The sequence below is a fragment of the Ovis aries genome, chromosome 2 (assembly GCF_016772045.2).
Source record: "Ovis aries strain OAR_USU_Benz2616 breed Rambouillet chromosome 2, ARS-UI_Ramb_v3.0, whole genome shotgun sequence".
Taxonomy (NCBI): domain Eukaryota; kingdom Metazoa; phylum Chordata; class Mammalia; order Artiodactyla; family Bovidae; genus Ovis; species Ovis aries.
Window position 1 is genome coordinate 15,130,066 of NC_056055.1, and position 22,645 is coordinate 15,152,710.

Consider the following 22,645-nt stretch of genomic DNA (forward strand, 5'->3'; position numbering starts at 1 on the left):
ATGGGCATGCAGCAGGCTCCATGTCTCTGGAGATAAGCACTTCAATCCCTTGTGAATCGGTCAAATCCCCATCTAGAAATGTCTTGATGTTGGAACCTCCTCATTACTCCAGGTCCAGAGATTTATTTCTTCAGTTTCTATCCATTGGACTTGGTTCCAGTTTTATTAAAAGACAGTTTCTACAGGGTCTCTATCTAGTACCCTGGACAATGAAGTCCAAGCTATAACCTTCTCACAGAAATCTTTCCCTCTCTTCCCTTGTTTATTTTTTTTTTTTTTTCTTTTTTTTTAATTTTAGTTTTTATTTTTAAATTTTAAAATCTTTAATTCTTACATGCATTCCCAAACATGAACCCCCTCCCACCTCCCTCCCCATAACAACTTTCTGGGTCATCCCCATGCACCAGCCCCAAGCATGCTGCATCCTGCGTCAGACATAGACTGGCGATTCAATTCACATGATAGTATACATGTTAGAATGTCATTCTCCCAAATCATCCCACCTCTCCCTCTCCTCTGAGTCCAAAAGTCCGCTATACACATCTGTGTCTCTTTCCCTGTCTTGCATACAGGGTCGTCATTGCCATCTTCCTAAATTCCATATATATGTGTTAGTATACTGTATTGGTGTTTTTCTTTCTGGCTTACTTCACTCTGTATAATCGGCTCCAGTTTCATCCATCTCATCAGAACTGATTCAAATGAATTCTTTTTAACGGCTGAGTAATACTCCATTGTGTATATGTACCAAAGCTTTCTTATCCATTCATCTGCTGATGGACATCTAGGTTGTTTCCATGTCCTGGCTATTATAAACAGTGCTGCGATGAACATTGGGGTACATGTGTCTCTTTCAGTTCTGGTTTCCTCGGTGTGTATGCCCAGAAGTGGGATTGCTGGGTCATAAGGTAGTTCTATTTGTAATTTTTAAGGAATCTCCACACCGTTCTCCATAGTGGCTGTACTAGTTTGCATTCCCACCAACAGTGTAGGAGGGTTCCTTTTCTCCACACCCTCTCCAGCATTTATTGCTTGCAGATTTTTGGATCGCAGCCATTCTGACTGGTGTGAAGTGGTACCTCATTGTGGTTTTGATTTGCATTTCTCTAATAATGAGTGATGTTGAGCATCTTTTCATGTGTTTGTTAGCCATCCGTATGTCTTCTTTGGAGAAATGTCTATTTAGTTCTTTGGCCCATTTTTGATTGGGTCGTTTATTTTTCTGGAATTGAGCTGCAGAAGTTGCTTGTATATTTTTGAGATGAGTTGTTTGTCAGTTGCTTCATTTGCTATTATTTTCTCCCATTCAGAAGGCTGTCTTTTCACCTTGCTTATAGTTTCCTTTGTTGTGCAGAAGCTTTTAATTTTAATTAGATCCCATTTGTTGATTTTTGCTTTTATTTCCAGAATTCTGGGAGGTGGATCATAGAGGATCCTGCTGTGATTTATGTCTGAGAGTGTTTTGCCTATGTTCTCCTCTAGGAGTTTTATAGTTTCTGATCTTACATTTAGATCTTTAATCCATTTTGAGTTTATTTTTGTGTGCGGTGTTAGAAAGTGATCTAGTTTCATTCTTTTACAAGTGGTTGACCAGTTTTCCCAGCACCACTTGTTAAAGAGATTGTCTTTACTCCATTGTATATTCTTGCCTCCTTTGTCAAAGATAAGGTGTCCATATGTGTGTGGATTTATCTCTGGGCTTTCTATTTTGTTCCATTGATCTATATGTCTGTCTTTGTGCCAGTACCATACTGTCTTGATGACTGTGGCTTTGTAGTAGAGCCTGAAGTCAGGCAAGTTGATTCCTCCAGTTCCATTCTTCTTTCTCAAGATTGCTTTGGCTATTCGAGGTTTTTGTATTTCCATACAAATCTTGAAATGATTTGTTCTAGTTCTGTGAAAAATGTGGCTGGTAGCTTGATAGGGATTGCATTGAATTTGTAAATTGCTTTGGGTAGTATACTCATTTTCACTATATTGATTCTTCCAATCCATGAACATGGTATATTTCTCCATCTATTAGTGTCCTCTTTGATTTCTTTCATCAGTGTTTTATAGTTTTCTATATATAGGTCTTTAGTTTCTTTAGGTAGATATATTCCTAAGTATTTTATTCTTTTCGTTGCAATGGTGAATGGAATTGTTTCCTTAATTTCTTTTCTACTTTCTCATTATTCGTGTATAGGAATGCAAGGGATTTCTGTGTGTTGATTTTATATCCTGCAACTTTACTATATTCATTGATGAGCTCTAGTAATTTTCTGGTGGAGTCTTTAGGGTTTTCCATGTAGAGGATCATGTCATCTGCAAACAGTGAGAGTTTTACTTCTTCTTTTCCAATTTGGATTCCTTTTATTTCTTTTTCTGCTCTGATTGCTGTGGCCAAAACTTCCAGAACTATGTTTTGGTCTTCCCTTGTTTAAAATGGAAATAGCTGTCTTTTCTTTCACCATCAAAGTCCTTTCTTCCCCAAACTTCAAATAAAGTACTTTCATGATTTCAAAGCTTTTCATATTTTAAATAACCTAATTGTTTTATCGAAAGAGAAAAGGATGGAGCCACCCAAACCCTTCCACATGCCGAGATTCAGGGAACACCTGGTACCTGGGAAGTATTAAGCCGGGTCCTGGTCACAGGAGGAAGTGATTTGAGTAATCACATCTGGTGCTGGACACCATCATCCCACTGTTGTGTGTGGACCCAGGAACCAGCCTGTGTCTCAGATCAAAGGAGCACTCGGGCCGCAGGGGAGCGTCTCTGGAGGGGCGGCGGCCAGAGAGTGACAGCGGATGGGCAGGAGAGCCGGTTCCCCAGAACGACCGGCTACATAATTTGTGGGTTCGATGCAAAAGGAAAATGTGGAGCCTCTTGTTAAAATTATGAAGATTTTAAGATGGCAACGGCAGAGCACGAAACAAGCACAGGCCCCAGGCAACTGTGGAAGAGCCGCACCACGCCTCTGGCCTGTGTGAACGGTCCCCTTTCTTCTGGTTAAGGAACCCTCCACTGCCCAGGGCAAGGGATGCCGGCTGGGGGTGGTTGGGGAGGATCATCCTCATCCTCTTCTTCAGGGATCCCGTGGAAAGATGGTAGCACCATGTCTCCTGACTTCTTGTTGAGTGTGTTTTCTATTCCATTACTTTATTTTCTCATTACAGGCAAGAGACATTTAGAAACAAATTTGTCACTTTTTCAAAAGTCTAAAAGGAGGTGGGTGGTAGAGAGTTAGAGAGAAAGTCCCTGTCACTACCCAGTAGCCATCTAGTAGGACGTCACCTAAGATCTCTGAGCCCACTATCCTCACCTCTAGAATGGGAATAGTAGAGTGCAGGTTGCCTTTACATTGTAGGCAACGTTAGGTCAAAAATAATACATGTCAAGTGATACAGGACTTGGCTGGTGGCTCAGATGATCAAGAATCTGCCTGCAATGTGGGAGACCCAGGTTTGATCCCTGGGTCGGGAAGATCCCCTGGAGAGAGAATGGCAACCCACTCCAGTACTCTTGTCTGGGAAATCCCATGGACTAAGGAGCCTGGTGGGCCACAGTCCATGGGGTTGCAAAGAGTTGGACACAACTGAGCGACTAACACTTTTGCTTTCACTTTGTTGGGATTAAAATCTGGAAGAGAGGAGGAGCAGGAGTAGGAGCAGGGAGACGGAGCAAGGAGGGAAGAGAGGTCAGAAGGGAAGAGAAAAGGAGCAGCGTGGCCCGTGGGCTTCTGTGCTTCTGCCTAGAATGCCCTTCTCCTTTTCCCCCTCAGAAATCTCATTCGGAGGCCCAGCTCCAGGGTCATTTCCATGGAGAAATCGCTTCTAAAACTGCTTCTTCCTTTTCTCTGGCCTTTCCTCTGTCATGGGCCCCTGCATGCGGAAATGTGAGGGTCGGCTTTCTTTCCTGCCACTAGACCTCATGCTCCTGGTGGACACCCTCCACGCCATACCTGCCTTGGTGTCCCCGGACTCTAGCCCCATCTTGCCCAGAGGAAGTGTTCTGTTCACACTTACTGAAAGAAGGAAGGAAGAGGATGGAAGAGAGAGAGAGAAAAGAAATGGTGTGATGGCAGAGACGAAAGACCTGCAGAATTGGAGTCTCCTGGGGCAACAGATTCACTGTCTGTTACAGTGGGACCAGTTTTTCAATGTCTGTGAATTACTCAGGCCTACCAGGCATACACACTACCTCTCCACAAGCCTTAGCTCGCAGCCTCAACTGATCGCAAGGTCTTCCTCAGAAAGATGAAAAGAAAAGAAATGCGGTGGAAGGAATGAGAACGGTGCGGGGAGGAAGTGAAAGAGAAGACTAGGAGTTTTAGAATCTTGTCTGCAGTCCTTGCATTGCATGGTCAGACCCGACTTTGGGGAGCAGGCAAACTGATATTCTCCTTAGGCACCTAAAATGGCATAGCCCACTCAACATGAAGGAAGGGCTCACATACTGATGAGCTGGTAGCTCCACAATCAACCCTCATCATCTCTACTCTACCTTTTCCAGCACCTCCTCTGGAATGTGCTTCCTCCTGCAGTCCTCTTCTAAGAGACTTCATCCGTCTAAGTCTGTCTGGACAGAAGCATCAGTATCTTTCTTCACTCCTACCTGCCTCACCCTCCGATGGACTGTTCTCTCATCCTATCAGTTCCACTTGCTCATTCCCCAGGCACTGTCCCATTCAGACCACCATCAACTTGAACATGGAGCTTCTCTCCCTTCTTCTTTCCCTTGGCCTCCTCTCATCAGTCTTGGCGGCAGCAACTGACTTATCTACAGCACCATCCTGATCATATGTCTTCCTGGTTGAACATGGCCATACCCCTTTCACGTCTTTAGGAACAACGCCTTGTCCTGACTTTCAAGGCACTGATGGATACGTCTCTAGCCCTCCTCTCTTGCCTCGTCCCTTCCCATTCTCTGCCCTTAATCCAGTGTCGGCAACATGCCAAACATCTCTGCTCTTTCACACCTCTGCGCCTTTATTCGGTCTGTGTCCTTTGCTGGGAATGCTGTCCTGTTCCACTTTGGCCTGATCACTGATCCATGAGTGGCCTGTTCCACTTGTCCTATAGAAAAGCTCAGCTAAACTGAACTCCAGTGGAGTTCTTCAGCCCACAGCCTGCTGCCCAGAACGGGTTTGGAACACTGGTCACCTTGCATGCTAACTAGCAATCTGTGCCCTCCCCGAAAGCTGAGACCCCTCAAAAGCAAGGATTGCCTGGTCAGAACAGACCTCAGTGTATAGTTGCTGATTTGAACAGCCTTGCTGGGGGCCTGGCACCTGGTGCTGGCCGTGACAGGGGCACAATTCCTAATTAAAACAGGCTAGAGACACTCTGTCTCTCCTAGCCTCAAATCCACCCTGGCAGAGCCTCCAGGGGAAGACACAATATTAGTATGGACAAGTACATTACTGTAAGTGGCACATCAGAGACTCGTAATTAGGAGATAAACATCTGGAACACATGCATTTCAGCAGTTGAGTCCCTACAGAGAGCCCGCCAACAAGTCACATGGAATGAATGGGTTTCAGGCCACATGGCTGTTCAATGCAGTTATATAATATGGGCATGCTCCTCTGAGTGTGGGGCTTCCCAGGTGGCACTAGTGGTAGAATCTGCCTGCCAATGCAGGAGACGTGAGAGATGTGGGTTTGATCCCTGGGTTGGGAAGATCCCCTGGAGTAGGAAGTGGCAAATGGCTCCAGTATTCTTGCCTGGAAAATTCCATGGACAGAGGAGCCCGGAAGGCTACAGTCCATGGGGTCTCAAGAGTTGGACATGACTTAGCAATTAACAACAATAGCAACAGCAGCAAGACCTTCTCTAGATCATTGTTGACGAGAACAGAGTTTGACAGAGAAGATGGGAAAGGAAAATGTTTGCCTGGCCCACTGGGTCCCATCAGTAAGAAAACACTCTTTTATCTCAATCACTAAACAGTTTACCAGGATCTGTAGTATTTCAACCTGACTTTACGCATGAAGGAAGTAAGACTCCAGGGTGGCTGGTCTAGAGATTGGAGCTGTGTGACTGATGGCAAACCCTACATCCTGCTGGACCAGATCGTTGCTCTTTGCTTCCTCCCTGAGGATATCCAGATCAAGGGTCCATCCCCTAACACAGGAAGCTGCACCTCGATTTCTCAGGGAGACCCAGCCCTGCTCACCTTGTGCCTCACTCCTCATCCTAATCCTCTTCTTCCTATTGAGGTTGCTTATGTCACAGGCAAATCTCGTCTCTCCAGCATGGGGGCAGTGGAGACCCCAGGTTCTCCAAGGGGTCTAAGGAGTCCGGTGGCCTCCAATTATTCAGTCCAGAGGCTGGAACTGACTTAGAACTTCATATATGTTCAGTACTGACCCCATGCAAACTGCTGTGCCAGACTCCCTGCAGATAAACGGATATACCTCACCTAAGGCCTCTAGGCATCAGTTTCCCCTTCTATAAAATGGAGGATGAAGTAATGTTTCTTCATTTGGACTGATTCTGTTACCAACCATTCAAGTCACTTTCCTCTGTGAAACTCCACCTCCTGCACGGAGTCTGGGCAGCCAGGGAGAGACCATGCGCTGCAGGAGAAGATGCAGAGCCTGCGGAGATTAGCAGTTATTCTTCAATAAACTTAATTGTATTTGATTTGGACTATTTATTCGGCTGCCACAGTATTTTTGACAACCCAGAATAGCCTTTAAAAGTGTGGCTCTGGAGCCAGACCGCCTGGGTTGCATCCCAGCTCTGCTATTTACTACAGTGTGGTCTTGGGCAAACTAACCTAATCTCCGCATTCCTTAGTTTCCTCATCTGTAAAGCTGAAAAGTGCTAGTATGGACCTCATGGGGATATTGTGAGGATTAAATGAGTTAGTACACATAAAGTTATTAAAGCAGGGCCTACAACTAGGGAGCATTTAATGAATATTGGGTTGGTTTTTTTTTTAGCATTTTTCAAAATTACATTTTGGTATTGCAGTGACTTTGCAGTCATAGGAAATGATCCAGACCTGGCTTTGCTGTTCTTCTGCTGACATCACTTAACATTGAGGCTGGAACTGAGAATGTGCTTCTGTAAAATGCAGGTGGGAACAATAACCCAAAGAGATTTTCCTCATTAAAACTAGAAGTGGGGAGGTGGCTTGGTATAGTGACGTCTCTATCTCAGCCGAAACTCTCTCACAAAGGACAGTGTACTTTGGAACCAGTTGCTTCTCTTTCGTGAGATTCAACTTACTGATCTGTAACGTGTGCACACAGGTGCATGTGCAGGCTTGCAGGGGTTGGCAGATGGCAGGAGGGGTGGGGAGGAACTGTGGTTGGACCAGATGATGGTTTAACTCTGCACTTCAAGGTCACATCGAGCACATGGCAGAAGCTATTGATTCCCAGTGCCAGCTTGAACATGTAGCAGGGATAATGAGAGAGGCTCTGCAGTTCAAGCCATCAGGACAAGGACCAGACAGCAGGCTTTGAAGTCAGGCCAGGCAAAGAAGGGACAAACCTGCTCAGGTCCAGAGGGCCAGACACAGACAAATCTGCTGGCACAGCTAGGGCTTCTTGTGGTCCAAAGTGGGGTCCAGCAAAGGAAACAAGTCAGGGGGACTCCACCCAGGCCATTCTGTGATCAGGAGCAAAGAGGCACTCTGATCAAAGCACAGAGATCACCAGTGTCAGACCCTCAGGACAGACCTGGGCTTCTGCAGGTCGTGTTGACACCGCCATGCAAAATGCATGTTTCTTCTCTCTAAGTCTAGCCTCTCTCAACTTTCCACACAGCCATAGTTTACAGCCTCAAATCCCAGGAGTGTCATTCTATTCAGGCAACGTCTTTTTCCTTCCCCATTCCCCCAAGCATGGCATGAAGCGACAGCACAACCAGACAATGAACTTGCAGTGCCGGAGTGGCGTTGAGGAGCAAGCTTACCTCCCAGCACACTTACTGTGTGACCTTATGTATGATATTCTATTTTGCAGCTTCTGGTCCCTCATCTGTCAAATGAAGAGGATGAATCCGCCAACCTCTAAATATCCCCCAGCTCTGGAATTCCACAATTGTAGTTTTTCATGTGAAACCTAGTTTTGGCGCCAAGAGTCTCCACTCATGCAAAGCAGAAAATTCTCCATACTTTTCTTAATAATCCTAAAGGGAAAGTAATAGGTGTCCCTGACCAGAAAGAATGTACATGCACTTGGCTGCTATGTATAAAGAAACTTCGGGAAACACTTTTACCTAAGGAGCATATGTTTTGGCGTTAGGGGCCTTGGGCTTGAAAAGTCTCCTGACTTTGCTTGAGATTCTGTTTATCCGCCCTTGGCCTTTTAATACTTATTTGTTCGGCTGCACAGGGTCTTAGTTGCAGCAAGTGGGCTCTAGCTCCCTGACCAGGGATCGAAGCCAGGGCCCCCTGCATTGGGAGCGTGGAGTCTTAGCCACCGGATCACCAGGGAAATCCCTGCCCTTAGCCTTTTAACACCCCTGTGTATCCACCCATGAAGCACTGAAAAGCAGCATAGATATAATCTCTTTAGTATTTCCTATTACTGTGTTCCCAATACTCTGGATTTGGGTCTTCCCATTTCTGACGTTTACTTTGAGTCCTCCTTGTTTCAAGGACCCTTTAGACAGACATCCTGGAGTACCAGTCTTAATGTTTCAGACTTGGCTCAGAAGCCCTGAATGCATGCATGCTAAGTCACTTCAGTCATGTCCAACTCTTTGCGACCCTGTATACTGTAGCCCACCAGGCTCCTCTGTCCATGGGATTCTCCAGGCAAGAATACTGGAATGGGTTGCTGTGTCTTTCCTCCTCCAGAGGCTTCCCAACACAGAGCATAAGAGACATTCCCCCAAGGAGTCCTGCAGTGTCTCTCCTTTCCCTGTTGTCTCTCAGGAAAGAACTTGAGTTCTAAACTCATCTCTAAATGGGGCATGATACTATGTTCCTTGGCAGATGTAGAAAAGAGGGCTTTGGAAATGGAACACAGCCACGTGACCTTTTTGGCTTGAATACTGGTTCTGCACAGTGGTGAAGGGAGTGGATGAGCTGGGTTCTACTGTCAGCCCATTTTGAGCCTAGAAGAAAGCAGTCTCCTCCACTCCTGCAGTTCTCCCCTTTGGAAAAAGCAGATTTCAGAATTTGCCAGCTCTTTGCCTCAGAGGGGTCATGATGCGGTTCTTCTTAATACAATAGGGAATTCAAAACATACTGTGCGGCATAAAATATGAATTCAGCCCCGGCTCTGAGTACTGTTGCATGTTGGAAAGAGGGAAGTGGTGGGAGGGGGTGTAATTTGTGTGGAGGAATGACAGATGTGGTTGATCCACTTTGGATTTATCTGCCCATCTGGACTTTCAAAAGAAAAGAAAGTGGTGTGGTAACAATTTCATAGCAAAGGCCACAGGCTGGTTAATCTTCAGGGATTTTTTTGAGCTAACTTCTGAAAACGTCGATTTGGCCTATTGATTTCATATTAATTGCCTCTGACTAGCTGGCGCACCGCCAGAGAAATCCTGGCATGGCTCACTCTGCAGTTGTCAATCCCGCCTTCTCCAGAGCTCTCTAGGGGTGCAGCGTGGCTGGGTGGCTTCTACCACGGCACGTGGAACCTCTCCTAGGAAGCTCTTTCGGCCAGACCCGGGGATTCTGAAATGAAAGGAAAGCTGATGATGCGGGAGAAAAATTAACCCTCCCTGTGCAGTATTACCTCTCCTGGAAAATGAGCCCATTTCGTTTGGGAACGGAGCCAAGCCGCTGAGCTTCAAAAAGATTCAGGAAGAGAGAGGGATGGGGGATGGAAAGGAGAGGGCAAGAGAAAGAGAAGAGAGGAAGAGAGAGAGAAACACAGCAGGAGAGAAAAGAACAGAGAAAAAAAGAGAGAAAGGAAAAACCAAGAGATAGAGACATAGTAAGACACAGACGGAAACTTACAGAGGCAGAAAGAGACAGAGAGTCAGAAGTACAGCCACACAGAGAGAAACTGTGAGAGAACAGAAAGAGAGAGATAACGAGACAGAATACAGAGACACGGCAACTTAGAGAAACACGGAGGAGACAGAGACGTATATTCAGAGAGACAAGAGGCGGAACGAGCAAGAGCCTCATCCTGCCGGGAGAGGAAGTGGAAACGCTGGGAGGTGGCCAGAGTGCAGAGATAAGGACAGAGAATGATAGCAAGGGGCGTGACAAGTTGAGAAAGAGATGAGAAGAAACTTCTGCAGCCTCAGCCCCAGAGAAACCCAGGGGCCCTAAGAACAGCCTCACGCTGGGAGCCGCCCACGCCGAGCTCCTGCGGCTGCCCCTCGGCCAGCCGGCTCCAGAGGGCGATCGCCTAGGATCTCTGCCTGCAGCCCCCCAGGAAGCCGAGTGGTGGCCCAGCAGGGTTCCCACCCCAGGGGCTGCAGAACCGGTTGGCGTGTTGTTGTGTGATGGAACAATGGCTGAATCACGAACAACTGAAAACAAAACAGGAGAACAAAGCGGGGAGGAAAAAACCCACAGTAATATTTTGGAATCCTAATTTGCTACGTGCAGTTGCTAAGCAGTTTCCTGCTGTGTGCGCTTCTCGCGGTCTTGGAAAGTACAAGGGCTATGAGGAAAGCAGGTGTCCGGGAGGTCTGCTGTGTGGTCTCCGTGTTCTCTGCCGCGGAGGGGCTGCTCTTCTTGGGCGGCCAGGAAAAGTGCAACCATCCTGAGAAACAAACTATAAAGGGACCGACTTCTGAGGCTTATGGCTCAATTCCCTCCCAAGTACCCACCGCAGAAAAAAATGGGGACCAGTTAATATCAGGGGCATGCCGTCACCTAGGGCTTCCCAGGTGGCTCAGTGGTAAAGAATCTGCCTGCCAATGCAGGAGACTCAGGTTCGATCCCTGGGTTGTGAAGATCTGCTGGAGAAGGAATTGGCAACCCACTCCAATATTCTTGCCTGGAGAATCCCATGGACAGAGAAGCCTGGCAGGGTACAGTCCAAGGAGGTCACAAAAGAGTCAGACATGACCTAGTGGCTAAACAACAGCAACCATCACCTAAGTCAGTAAACTGACTCCTGTGAACTTCTCCCTCTGTGTTACTGAGTCACTGAGCCCCTCTGCCTCTACAAAGTGGCTGTAGCCCCAACCTTCCTACACCAGGATATCACACCGTGCCTCCAGCCTGGAAATTTTCCTTCAACACAAATCAAACCATGTCACCCAAGGGCAGAGGCTTCACCCCACCCACCTCTTTGGACCAGCGCTTAGCACAGAGAAGATGCTTGGTTTGTGGTTACTGAATGGATGAAAACGCCTGTGTGTTAACATCATAGACTCCCAGGATCTGGTCATCTGGCCCAGCTTCATCACATTACAGATGAGTGAACTCAGAAACCAATTGAGGATGATATGTAAGTTCCCCATTTGTGCTCATTCAGGGCCAGGAAAAGTCTTGGTCATTTCTAACCCAAAGTTTTGCATTATTTTCAGCTTCATTCCCAACTCCCCACCCACTACTAGTCTACATTCAAACCTGCCCAGAGATGCCAATGGGCTGTGACTAGAGGCCCCCAGCCTAGCAGGCAAAAATCTCATTTATTTGGGGCTCTAACCAATTAATGTTGTTTTGATCATCAGAAATAGATCTACTGGCTAACTTGAAGAAATCAAACCCAAACCAAAATTTATCAGGAAAGTGTAATTGAAATCACAGGAGAGATAATCAGGCCGGAGGTAAACCAGGATCCGGGGCGGCCCTAAGGATCCAGGTGGCGGGAATGTGGGCAACCTTTCTCACACCTCCTCTCTGGGGAGGAGCTGGTGCTGGGTGTATTTCCCCTGTGGGACTGCTCAGAGGTCCTGGGAGAGAGTCTGAGTGACTTAGCTGGGGCAGGGGTTTTCCTGGGCCAAGAGAGGAAAGACATTCTGGTTAAAAATCCCACAAAAGCTGACGTTCATTCCCACAAAGACAGCATGACCCGGAGGAGCAGAAGTGCCCTAATGAGCGGTCTGGGTGACATTATGAAAAGAGGTGGGAGGGGACATTGGACAAGCATTGATGCCCACTTACCCACTTGGGGAGTCCTGTGAACTTTAAGTGGGGGAACCAGAGCCTTGTTGTGGTCATTTATATTTAGGGTAAGTTCTGTGCTTCCTTTTCAAATTGTTTGGGAAAGAGGAAACGGAGAGGTGTTCATGGTCATCTGAGCTGGGCAGTGAGTGGGGAAGGATCACTTAAAGCCATTCAACCACCTGAGCTTACCCTTTGGCAACAGTTATAAGATTCCCATGCCTGAGACAGATCAGGGTGAGTAGGCCCCAGTCCTCTGACATTCCAGTGAACACTCACTGCTCACCACAGGCTTGTCCTCAGCCTTTTCTCATAATGAATATGTTGTGAATGCCTTGATTCCATTGTACTTCTTATTCACAATATCCCAAAGGCTTAGTTTAAAAAAAAAGCACAAAACTTTCCGCATAGAAATACAGATACCACTCCCAATTATGAGCATCAAGCTTGAAACTTGGCGGATCTTCAGGTTGAACACCTGGGCCATTCTGCCTGCTGCCAGTGGCTCAAGGAATGCACTTCTATTTCAGTACAGCCCACACAATAATTAAAAGGACAATTTGTTTCTACATAAAGAATCACAGAACGCAGCCCCAAACCACATAAAAGCTGTTTCTGCTCTTGCTGCAGTTTGGCTCTCCCCAGCCGGCCACAGTCTGTCCTGGGAATAGTGACTGCTTTGTCTAGGGACTTTCAGAGGCTGCAGAGTAGTGGAGAGAATCCCCTGGTCCTTACCTGGCCCTGTAATTCCCATGGAGCCACTCCAAAAGGCAGACTTCCATCTGCAAAATGGGAATAAGAATGCAAACTCTGCCTTTCTCAGGGTTGTGGTACAGCTCAAAATGAAGAAATGTGGGTGAAATTGCTTTAAACAATGTAAAGGCTCTGTATAAATAAACAGTCAATTGCTTTGACCTCTGTGAACATAATACTAGAATTTCTCCAGAAGGGCACAGAAAATTTTAGGGGTAGAATTCAATAGCAACAGGGGAGGCAGGGAAAAGAGGATATAAGCAGAAGGTGTGAGCAAAATTGTGGGTCCCCACAGTTGAATACAACTGTTAAGTTAGGGGTGTGTTGGTTGTTACTTAACAACTAGATCTCTGGGGGGAAAAAAGTAAAGCCTCAGTTACAGCATTTACCAATTTTCATGGCATGAATATTGCCAACCATGGCCAACACCAAGATATCAATATGACATCAAATGGGTAGAAAACTCCTGGGAATCTCAATCTCTCTGTCTCTATCTCTCTGTCTGTCTATCTCTGTCTTTCTCTCTCTCACACACACATGCACACACATACACACACTCATGCAGTGAAAACAGTTCTGTGGGAGATAGAAACACAGAGCATTCTAGAATAGGTTCACCCACACTGAGAAGATCAAGGAAGACAGCCCAGCTTTTGCATGAAAAAAGCACCCCGACTGCTAATAAACAGCCTCTGCAGAGTGCAGTGGACAGCGCGAGCATGATCTGACACCTGGTCAGAGGCACACGGCAGCCAGGAAGCAGAGACAGTGGGGGCTCTCACACTTCCTTCTGACTGTGCTCTTCCCTATGGACCAGAAGGCAGGGAAACGACAATCTGGAGTCTGGGAAGAGATGACAAGAACTAGCTGTATTGTAGATGCTTTACCAACAGATAGCCAAAAATTTAGATTGCGATCAATTACTGCGTCTCTCTAAAATTGCAAGAAATGCTCCCGGTCCATTTCTAATTGGCATTTGGCAGCTGAAAGGTCTCTGAGGGATGGCTCTAACTGTGGAATACCAGCACGTTTTGGAAGGAGCTCCAAATTGGGAGTTTTTCAGTGTCTAGAAACAATAAAAGATTTTCCGAATCTGCTAACACACTGTTTGTTGATGGAGTACAAACGGGAATCATTTCAAGGCTCCATCCTCCTGTGGCTTTTGGAGCTTTGTTTTGACCTCTCTCCAAGTACCTGAGAACAGGGGATACCATGCCCTTCTTCAGAGCGAGCTGTGATGTCAACGACGGTAATGATGTGGCTGCGTGGGTGGGTGTCTGAGCGGTGCTGGCAGTGAGAGGCAGATCGTGCCCTGCGGTTATTCTTTTTCTTGCACCTGGTTCTTCTGCAACCCTTGGGCTTCTTGGTGACTGCAGAGTCACAGGGTCAGTCATCTATCTTCTTTATCAGTAACCACCTGGCAGATCTCTCTCCTTGTGGCCCATCTCAGATGCATCTGCCATGTTCTGGGTTCCAGCTTCCCTCTGACCTGACTTCCTAGGCGGGCTGGGACATCAGGACCCAGGGAAGCAGAGTCTCTCAGATCCAAATGGTGCTTCCAAAGGATCTGTTGACTGTCAGCAAACAACTAGAGAGACAGCTGTTCAGAGTTCGGTGAAGGGATGGATTTTCTCTCTCCTGGTTTTTTTTTTTTTTTTTTTTTGCTGGCTTATGCAAGTACCCAGAGATCCAGCCCAAATCCTCCAGTAGTTGGAGTTGGGAAAGTGGTATGTTTTCCAGGGCCCCAGAAATTTCAGCTTATTGGTCTTATTGAAAAGGAGTCTGTGGTTTCAGGCATGAAGAGCTTGGGGCTTACAGAAAAGAGCCTTGATCCATTCCACGCCAGAGACGTGTCCCAGGAAAGCCACGGGGCATCTCCAAATGGGAGCCGATTTTACCTCCCAAATCCCAGCCCAGGGAAGGATTTACTGCAGAGAAGAAATTCCTCCTGTCATGCAAATAAAGAGTAATGACTTCCGGCAATTTTCTGGAAATTCTGTCAACAAATACATAGCATAGCTTGGAACACGGGCGTGGATTTGGGGAGAGGAGGGAAGAGTCCCCCTTCGTTTACCTGCCAGTTCATCACCCCAGGTCATGGTGCCTTTCATTTTTCAAGAGCAACAGTGATGTGTGTTCACTGAGCTATAGTTCCTATTTCAAGTCACTTCGGACTGAACAGTCAGTTAGCATGCCTGTCTGTAAATGAAACCCAGGGCTCATCTCCTGAAACATGTAAAGTACATTTCTGTGATTTGGTGAGAGGGAGCTTAATTCTAAAGTCTGACTCTGACTTTTCTTTGGTGAAATTGGGGTGATGTACTAATAGTGTCTTTCCTGCCATCCCAGTGGCATCTGGGAAGGAACCATAGGAGGTTAGGACTGTGAAAGCATTTGTAAAGTGTTTTGTACAGAATAGACAGATGCCCAGCACCATGTGGCACTCCTGAGGGCAGGGAAGGGTAATGTTTTTGCTTTTCCTTCCCGGATGGGATATGAGTACTGTTCAGATGACATTGACGCTGTGAAGGACAGACTTGTAAGCGCATTTGCAGTGTCGTGATTTATAGCAAGAAATATCTATTTGGTCTTTGTCCCCTTTTCTGACAGCTGTGTGCATGTAAGTCACTTCAGTCGTGCCTGACTCTTTGCAACCCTATGGGCTATAGCCCACCAGGCTCCTCCATCCATGGGATTCTCCAGGCAAGAATATCGAAGTGGGTTGTCATGCTCTCCTCCAGGGGATCCTCCTGACTCAGGGACAGAACCTGAATCTCTTGTATCTCCCACACTGGCATGCACCTTCTTTACCACTGGCACTACCTGGGAAGCCCAGAGCGCCTAAAATATTGGGATTTTCTAAATGATGAGAGTGGCTAAGGTATATTTTATTATCTTAATGAGGTGACTTTGAAATGGCCCTAGGTCACTTAAAGCTAAGAGCTGGTCACTAGAGGAACCAATCATGTGATGAGACGGAGGGAACTTTCCATCCCATACCTGCTGGACCTCCGGAAGTGAAGGGGGACTGGAGATGAAATTCACTCACAATGATTTAATTAACCATGCCTATGTAATAAAGTCTCCACAAAAACACAAAGGCCAGGGCTTAGAGAACTTCCGGGATACTGAACACATGGAGATCTGGGGAGAGCGACCTGCTCTTAGAAGGCATGGAAACTCTGCGTCCCTTCTCACACACCTTGTCCTGTGCATCTCTTTCATCTGTCTGCTCCTGACTTACCTCCTTTTATAATAAACTGGTGATCTAGTAAGTAAAATGTTTCTCTTGAGTTCTGTGAGCTGCTCTGGCAAATTAATCAAACCCAAGGAGCAGGCATTGGAATATCCGCTCTATAGCCAGTCAGGAGCACAGGTGACAGCCTGCGCTTGCAGTCGGTGTCTGAAGTGATGGGAGGGCCAGTCTGGTAGGCCTAGCACTGAGCCTTCACCGGTGGGCTTCCAATGCCATCTCCAGGTAGACAGTGTCAGAACTGAGCTGAACTGTAGGACACCCAGCTGATATCAGATAATTGCTGGTGTGGGAAAGAAGCCTGCATCAGTATTGGGAGCAAAACGATAGCACCTCAAGCAGTTTCAATGTATAGATCATTTGGAAGAGTGCCAAAGGCTTGATGCTTGCAGATAGCGAGAGGACTATTGACAATTGCTCCTCAGAATGCATCCTGTAGCAGAGGCATTCAAACAGTGGTCCCTGACAAGCTCTTGAAAAGACGGTGTTGAGTAAGAGGTTCTGGAAAACTGGAACTCAGAGGTGGAAAGGTCAGTGGGCTACACAGTTGCCCAGTGCAAAGGTGGTCAGGGCCAGGCACAGCTGAACACATTGTGACATTACACTCTAGAATAAGGACCACCCTGCTGATCCTCTTTGGTGCAGGGCAAGAGGGGAGCAGTCCTGTAAGCTGGGAACAGTGTGTTCTGGCTCTAGCATCAGCTGCCCAGGAAAGATGTGAACCAGTGATGGGAACAGCCCTTGAAGAGCTGGTGAAAAATAGAGTTTGTGCACAAGTCTTTTGGCTGGAGGGAGGCACTGAGATTCAAAACGCTGCTTGTCTTCCCGCAGATGTCCTACCTGGATTTCTGAGGGAAGAAATGTGGAAAAAGGAGGCAAAAATTCCAAGGCATGAAGCACCTACTATTATTAAGCTATGCCAGTGGCTTCCCATATTTAATGTCATTTAACTCTTCCAAAACCCTGTGAGAAAACTATTAAATCACAGTTTAAAGATGAAGGCCTCGGGTTCAGAAAAACTGAACAACTTCCTCAAATTACTAGAAGAGAGTGATAAGAATCCAACCTGTGTTTCAACTCCAAAGTCATGGTTTTTCTTCTCCTTGAAGGTTAAAAGAGCTCTCACAAGCTTAGAGAGATAGAGAACATTGCAGTCACCTGAGGTGAGGAGCAGACCACTCTGAAAATAAGCCTAAACAAGCCCCGCTCCTAACAGTTCTGTCTCCTTGACCTGGAATGGGTTCTGGGCACTGGCATACTTTAAAATCTTCAGGTGATTCTAAGATTGCAACCTGTTTGTTTTGTTACTTACAGCGTTCAGAAGAGCTCCTCATTCATCTGGAGCTAGCATCAAATCCGCTTCCAGGGACATTCATTCATTCATTTACTCATTCACACATTTATTCACTGAGGAGATCCTTAAGCAGACAAGGGTGAGGAGCAAAAAGAATACCCATGATCTGTGGGAATTTGTCTGTACACCAGGAGTGACCGGTCTCTAAATGAAATCACTAGTGGGATCCACTAAGAAGACAGACTGATACTGCTTAGTTTTAAATGATCTAACAACATTGTAATTTGTATCTGAAAACATTTTGGTCTGTAAAAATTAAGAGCACACATACACACACCCACATGCACACCCCAAATGATCGCTAGTGACAGGAAGTCTGGACCAAGGAAGTGGTTCCTGATTCTTGTCAAAAGGCAGGAAGGAAAGAGGCGCTGGGAGTTGTGAAATAATAACAGCCAATTTCACTGGAAATGTTTGCAGCAGATGTATCCATCCTTGAGAAATATCTCCTCGGCCCTCTCGCTGTTTCATTTTCCTCAGTTCCTGTAGATCTTTTTTCCTGTAGATCTTTCTAGTTGCCTGTCTGCTATCACTCCATGATAAACAAAACCAGCACAGAGACAGAGGGGGCTCACAAACGATAAAGAAATGAAGTTCTGTATCTCCCCTCTCCACTCCCCAGCCTCAACTGATGGTCTCTCTGCTGTTTAACCTCCTCCTTGGCTTCCAACATTGCCCATCAGAGTGTAGTGATTAGAGGGAGGAAACTGGAGCCAGACTACAAGGTCTGAATCCTAGCTTGGCTGGGCTGGACTGTGTTAAGCTCAAGCAAGCTACTTAGCTTTCTTTGTAACTTGGTTTCAGAGAGATAATAATAGTTGCTATCTCATAGGACATTTTTGTGTTTGAGAGTTAATACACGGAAAATGCTTAGACGTGCATCTGGCGCACATTAAATGCCCAATAAACGTTAACATAATTATGCTATTGTTATTGCTGCTGTTATCACCAAGGGTTTGAGTCTCTCCAGCCCCTCTCCTGTCTTTTCTCCTCCATACAATTTACATTCCAGCCACACAGAAATACTTGCAGTTACTGGAAGTTATCATTTTCTCATATGCCTCTGGACATTTGCTTAAGCTTCCATATTGGTAGACCGTCCCCATTTTCTTAGTTTTCTATTGTAACAAATTACCACAAGCTCAGTGGCTAGGAAAACACACACACACACACACACACACACACACACACACACATTTATTATCTCATCGTTCTGGAGGTCAGAAGTCCAGCACAGTTCTCTCTGGACAAAGACAAGGTATCACCGGAGGCTCTAGGTACAATTCCTTTCCTTGCCTTTGCCAGGCAGGCCACCTGCATTCATTGGCTCACAGCTCCTTCCTCCATCTTCAAAGGCAGCTACAGTGGTTTGTCTTTACATCACATCCCTCTGACCATTCTTATGTATTCACATCTCTCTTTGTCTGTAGCCCAAATAGAAAGGTTCTCCATTTTGAAGGACTTGTGTGGTTGACTAGATGGCACCCACCTGGACAATCCAGGCCCATCTCTTCATTTGAGATCCTTAATCTCAATCACATCTGCAAAATCCCTTCTATCCCAGGTACCAGGGATCAAGACATGGATGTCTTTTAGGGAGAAGAATATTATTCTGCTTACTATACCACTACATTCAGCTCAAACAGTATTTCTTCTGAGCATTTTCTGTTTCCTCAGGTAGAGCAAGCGGTTTGTGAACCCTATACTTTGAAAAATATGCTCTTTTTGAAGGTTTTGCCACAATATTTTGCAACAATTGGCTTATGGCATTGCCGACCCCACAGAGCTGTGAGAGTTGAGGCTGGTTTCATTCATTTTTTAAATTCCCAGTGCTTGATAGTGAGCCCCAGTGCTGCTTTTAAACAAATGAAGGGACTTTATTAGTGATCCAGTGTTAAGTCTCACACTTCCACTGCAGGAGTTGCGAGTTCAATCCCTGGTTGGGAGAACTAAGTTCCCGTATGCCACAATAAGAGAGGAAGCTCAATATGACCTAGTACTTCTCTGCTAATGGAAAGAAATACTGCCCCAAACTTGAGGCACAAGGTCTGGTTTGGTATTTAATGGCAATGACTAATCATTTTCTCTACTACCCTTCACATAGTCTCACCTTTGTCACAATCCTGGAGTGAATGCAAACGAGCCATCGTTCATCAGTGAAGAGAACGGAAAGTCAGATCTGAAATGCCCCATTCCAGGTCATTCATGGAATTCTTTAGTGGCAAGGTGCAGAATCTTGATATCGAAATTTTAAGACACATCAATTCTATTCAGCCAGAAGAGCAGTAGTATGATGATGAGACAGTAAATCTGGGAAACAGTTTTAAATAAGAAACTTTTGTGGTTAAAAAGCCTTTAATTTGGAGCAACTGAATAGAGAGGCAGTAAAAAAAAATTAATGGAAAGAGTACGTACTTATAGTAATTACAAAAATAATGAGTCTGTATCAGAGGACTCTTTGTATGAAAATATTTACTATACAATATTATATAATTAAGTCATATAATAATTTAAAGTTCTAGGTACTTTGGTGGGTTAGAGGAAGCAAAGGTGAACCAGACATAAATTCTACTCTAATGGAAATAACAGGAAAGTAGAAACGAGAGAGATGATATGGGGTGGGAGGTGGGAGGGGATTCAGGATTGGGAGCTTGTATACACCCGTGGTGGATTCATGTCAATGTATGGCAAAACCAATACAGTATTGTAAAGTAAAATAAAGTAAAAATAAAATTTAAAAAAAACCCACATACTTCAGTGTTTCTAATACAAGATGGTGTAACATGCCATAAGGAGGCGTGATGTGGTGCTATGGGGTTTAAATGAGGATGAGAGTCTAGCTGCAGGTACTAGAACACATGTTGTAAAAAGTCTAAAAAGTACTCATAACAGCTTTAATGGATGAATAAGAATTAGTTTTAAATGAGTTAATTTACATACTTGTGTTTGGAAATAGTTTCTTTCTGTGGCTATTCAAAGTTTCTCATTTTTTTCTCTCAAACAGATAAAATACCAACTCAGCAATTATATTTGCTGCCATTCATTTTTTTATTGATCACTTTTCACCTAAATAAGGCAAAATAAAATCTTCCATCACTATTCATAATATGAAATCTCAAAGCCCTCAAATGAATGAAGTTCTACAAACCCGGTCGATCCAATGGTCCATAGCTAGCTTTTCTGAACAGGTAGAAGCTCAGAGATCACTTGAGTGTGCTTAATGTAAAACAGTGACTAGACCTGGAAAACAGTATTCTGAAAAATCTTATTGCAATGTATATGGGAGATATACATTAAAAGACTCAACATTTGTAACCCATCAAATATATAGACATTGGCAAATGAAATTGTGCTTTGATGTAGGAAAGGAAAGAAGAGTTGGAGCAACTCATCTTCTCAGGCTGTGCTGACCATAACAATGACGGTAACAAAGAGTGGAGTGAAAGATGCCGCCGCATGTGCTGATAAAGCCCTCTGCCCTCTTCCCCCTTACACACTGTACTGAGTAGCCCCCCCACCCTGAGCTCATCCACTTTCTTCTTGCTCTGCCTAGGTCATCCTTCTCCATGTCCTTCCAGACCTTCTCAAATGTCACTTCCTCTGTAAAGTCTTCCTGGGTAACTTTGGTGAAATTAATTGTTTTTTTTCCCATGTTTTCATAGTCCTAAGTTCATTTCAATCACATTTTTTGTAGCTCTTTTTGAATCTGTCTTCCCCACCAGACAGGGAGTTTCTCAAAGGCAGGATGTCCTTTTCATTTTTGTATCCTGATCCCAGTAATATGGCATGACATAAGAAGGGTGCTTAGTAAATGTTTGCTCAGATGAATTATATTATAGTTTAACATCATTCCAAAAGTCTGCCCCAAACCCTGCTTGCTTTTAATTATTGTGTATAAATACAAGTAAGCACATATATTTTCCAAGTGTCATGGAATTTCAGAAGCTGAAAAGCCATAATTAATGAGACATGGACATGCAAAGTCCTAAATATGCAAGATGAGCAAACTTGAAGTCAAGGAAATAAGTCTCCCCTCTACTCACTGAGACAGAATACTCCATGTGATCACATTTAGGTCATATCTGTGATTTTTACCAGTGTGCTTTATATTTTATTATTCCATTATCTTTGTAATAAAAAGTATGCAATTATACAGTGACTCCTGCCTCACTAAATCAGAATTGGGCTGAACTCCAGGAGTTCATTTTTTGTTGCTTTTTAAAAACTCATATCATTCTCCCAAAGAAACTATCTAAATCTGTAGCTTCCCAACCTTTCCTGTGAAAAGCTGTTTAACTGCTTTATTACCACTGGTGCTTTTGGGACAAAGTTAAGTGGTGTACGTGCTCAGTTGCTAAGTCAGGTCCAAATCTTTGTGACCCCATGGACTATAGCCCACCAGGCTCCCCTGTCCATGGGATTTCCCAGGCAAGAATACTGGAGTGGGTGGCTATTTCCTTCTGCAGGGGATCTTCCCCACCTGGAAGTCAAACCCGTGTCTCCTGCATTGGCAGGCGGGTTCTTTGCCGCTGAGCCACCTGGGAAGCCCAAGTTCAGTGGCATCCAAAAGCTGATGGAAATGGGCTTGCTAACGTGGAAATGCGGCAGCATGGAGAAAGAAGCAGGGACGGAGCAGGTTAATTCCTTAACTTAATTTGAGGCATCTCCCCTAAGGAATCTTTCTTTACACTCCACCCACCTGTCCTGCAGGATGGATTACAGACCTCACTGGTTGAGTCCTTCAGCTTCTTGGGTTTGTTTCCTTTTGTGTCTGAGATCTTTGGGCTCTGTATCCCCAGTGTCAATGACAGCCCAGAAAATCTAAGGCTCTGAATGAATGACCAAAAGAATGAATGCTTCATTTTGGGCATTGGTAACCTGTAAATCAAGGCTGTATATTGTCACCCTGCTTATTTAACTTATATGCAGAGTTCATCATGAGAAACGCTGGGCTGGAAGAAGCACAAGCTGGAATCAAGATTGCTGGGAGAAATATCAATAACCTCAGATATGCAGATGACACCACCCTTATGGCAGAAAGTGAAGAGGAGCTAAAAGTCTCTTGATGAAAGTGAAAGAGGAGAGTGAAAAGTTGGCTTAAAGCTCAACATTCAGAAAATGAAGATCACGGCATCTGGTCCCATCACTTCATGGGAAATAGATGGGGAAACAGTGGAAACAGTGTCAGACTTTCTTTTTGTGGGCTCCAAAATCACTGCAGATGGTGACTGCAGCCATGAAATTAAAAGATTCTTACT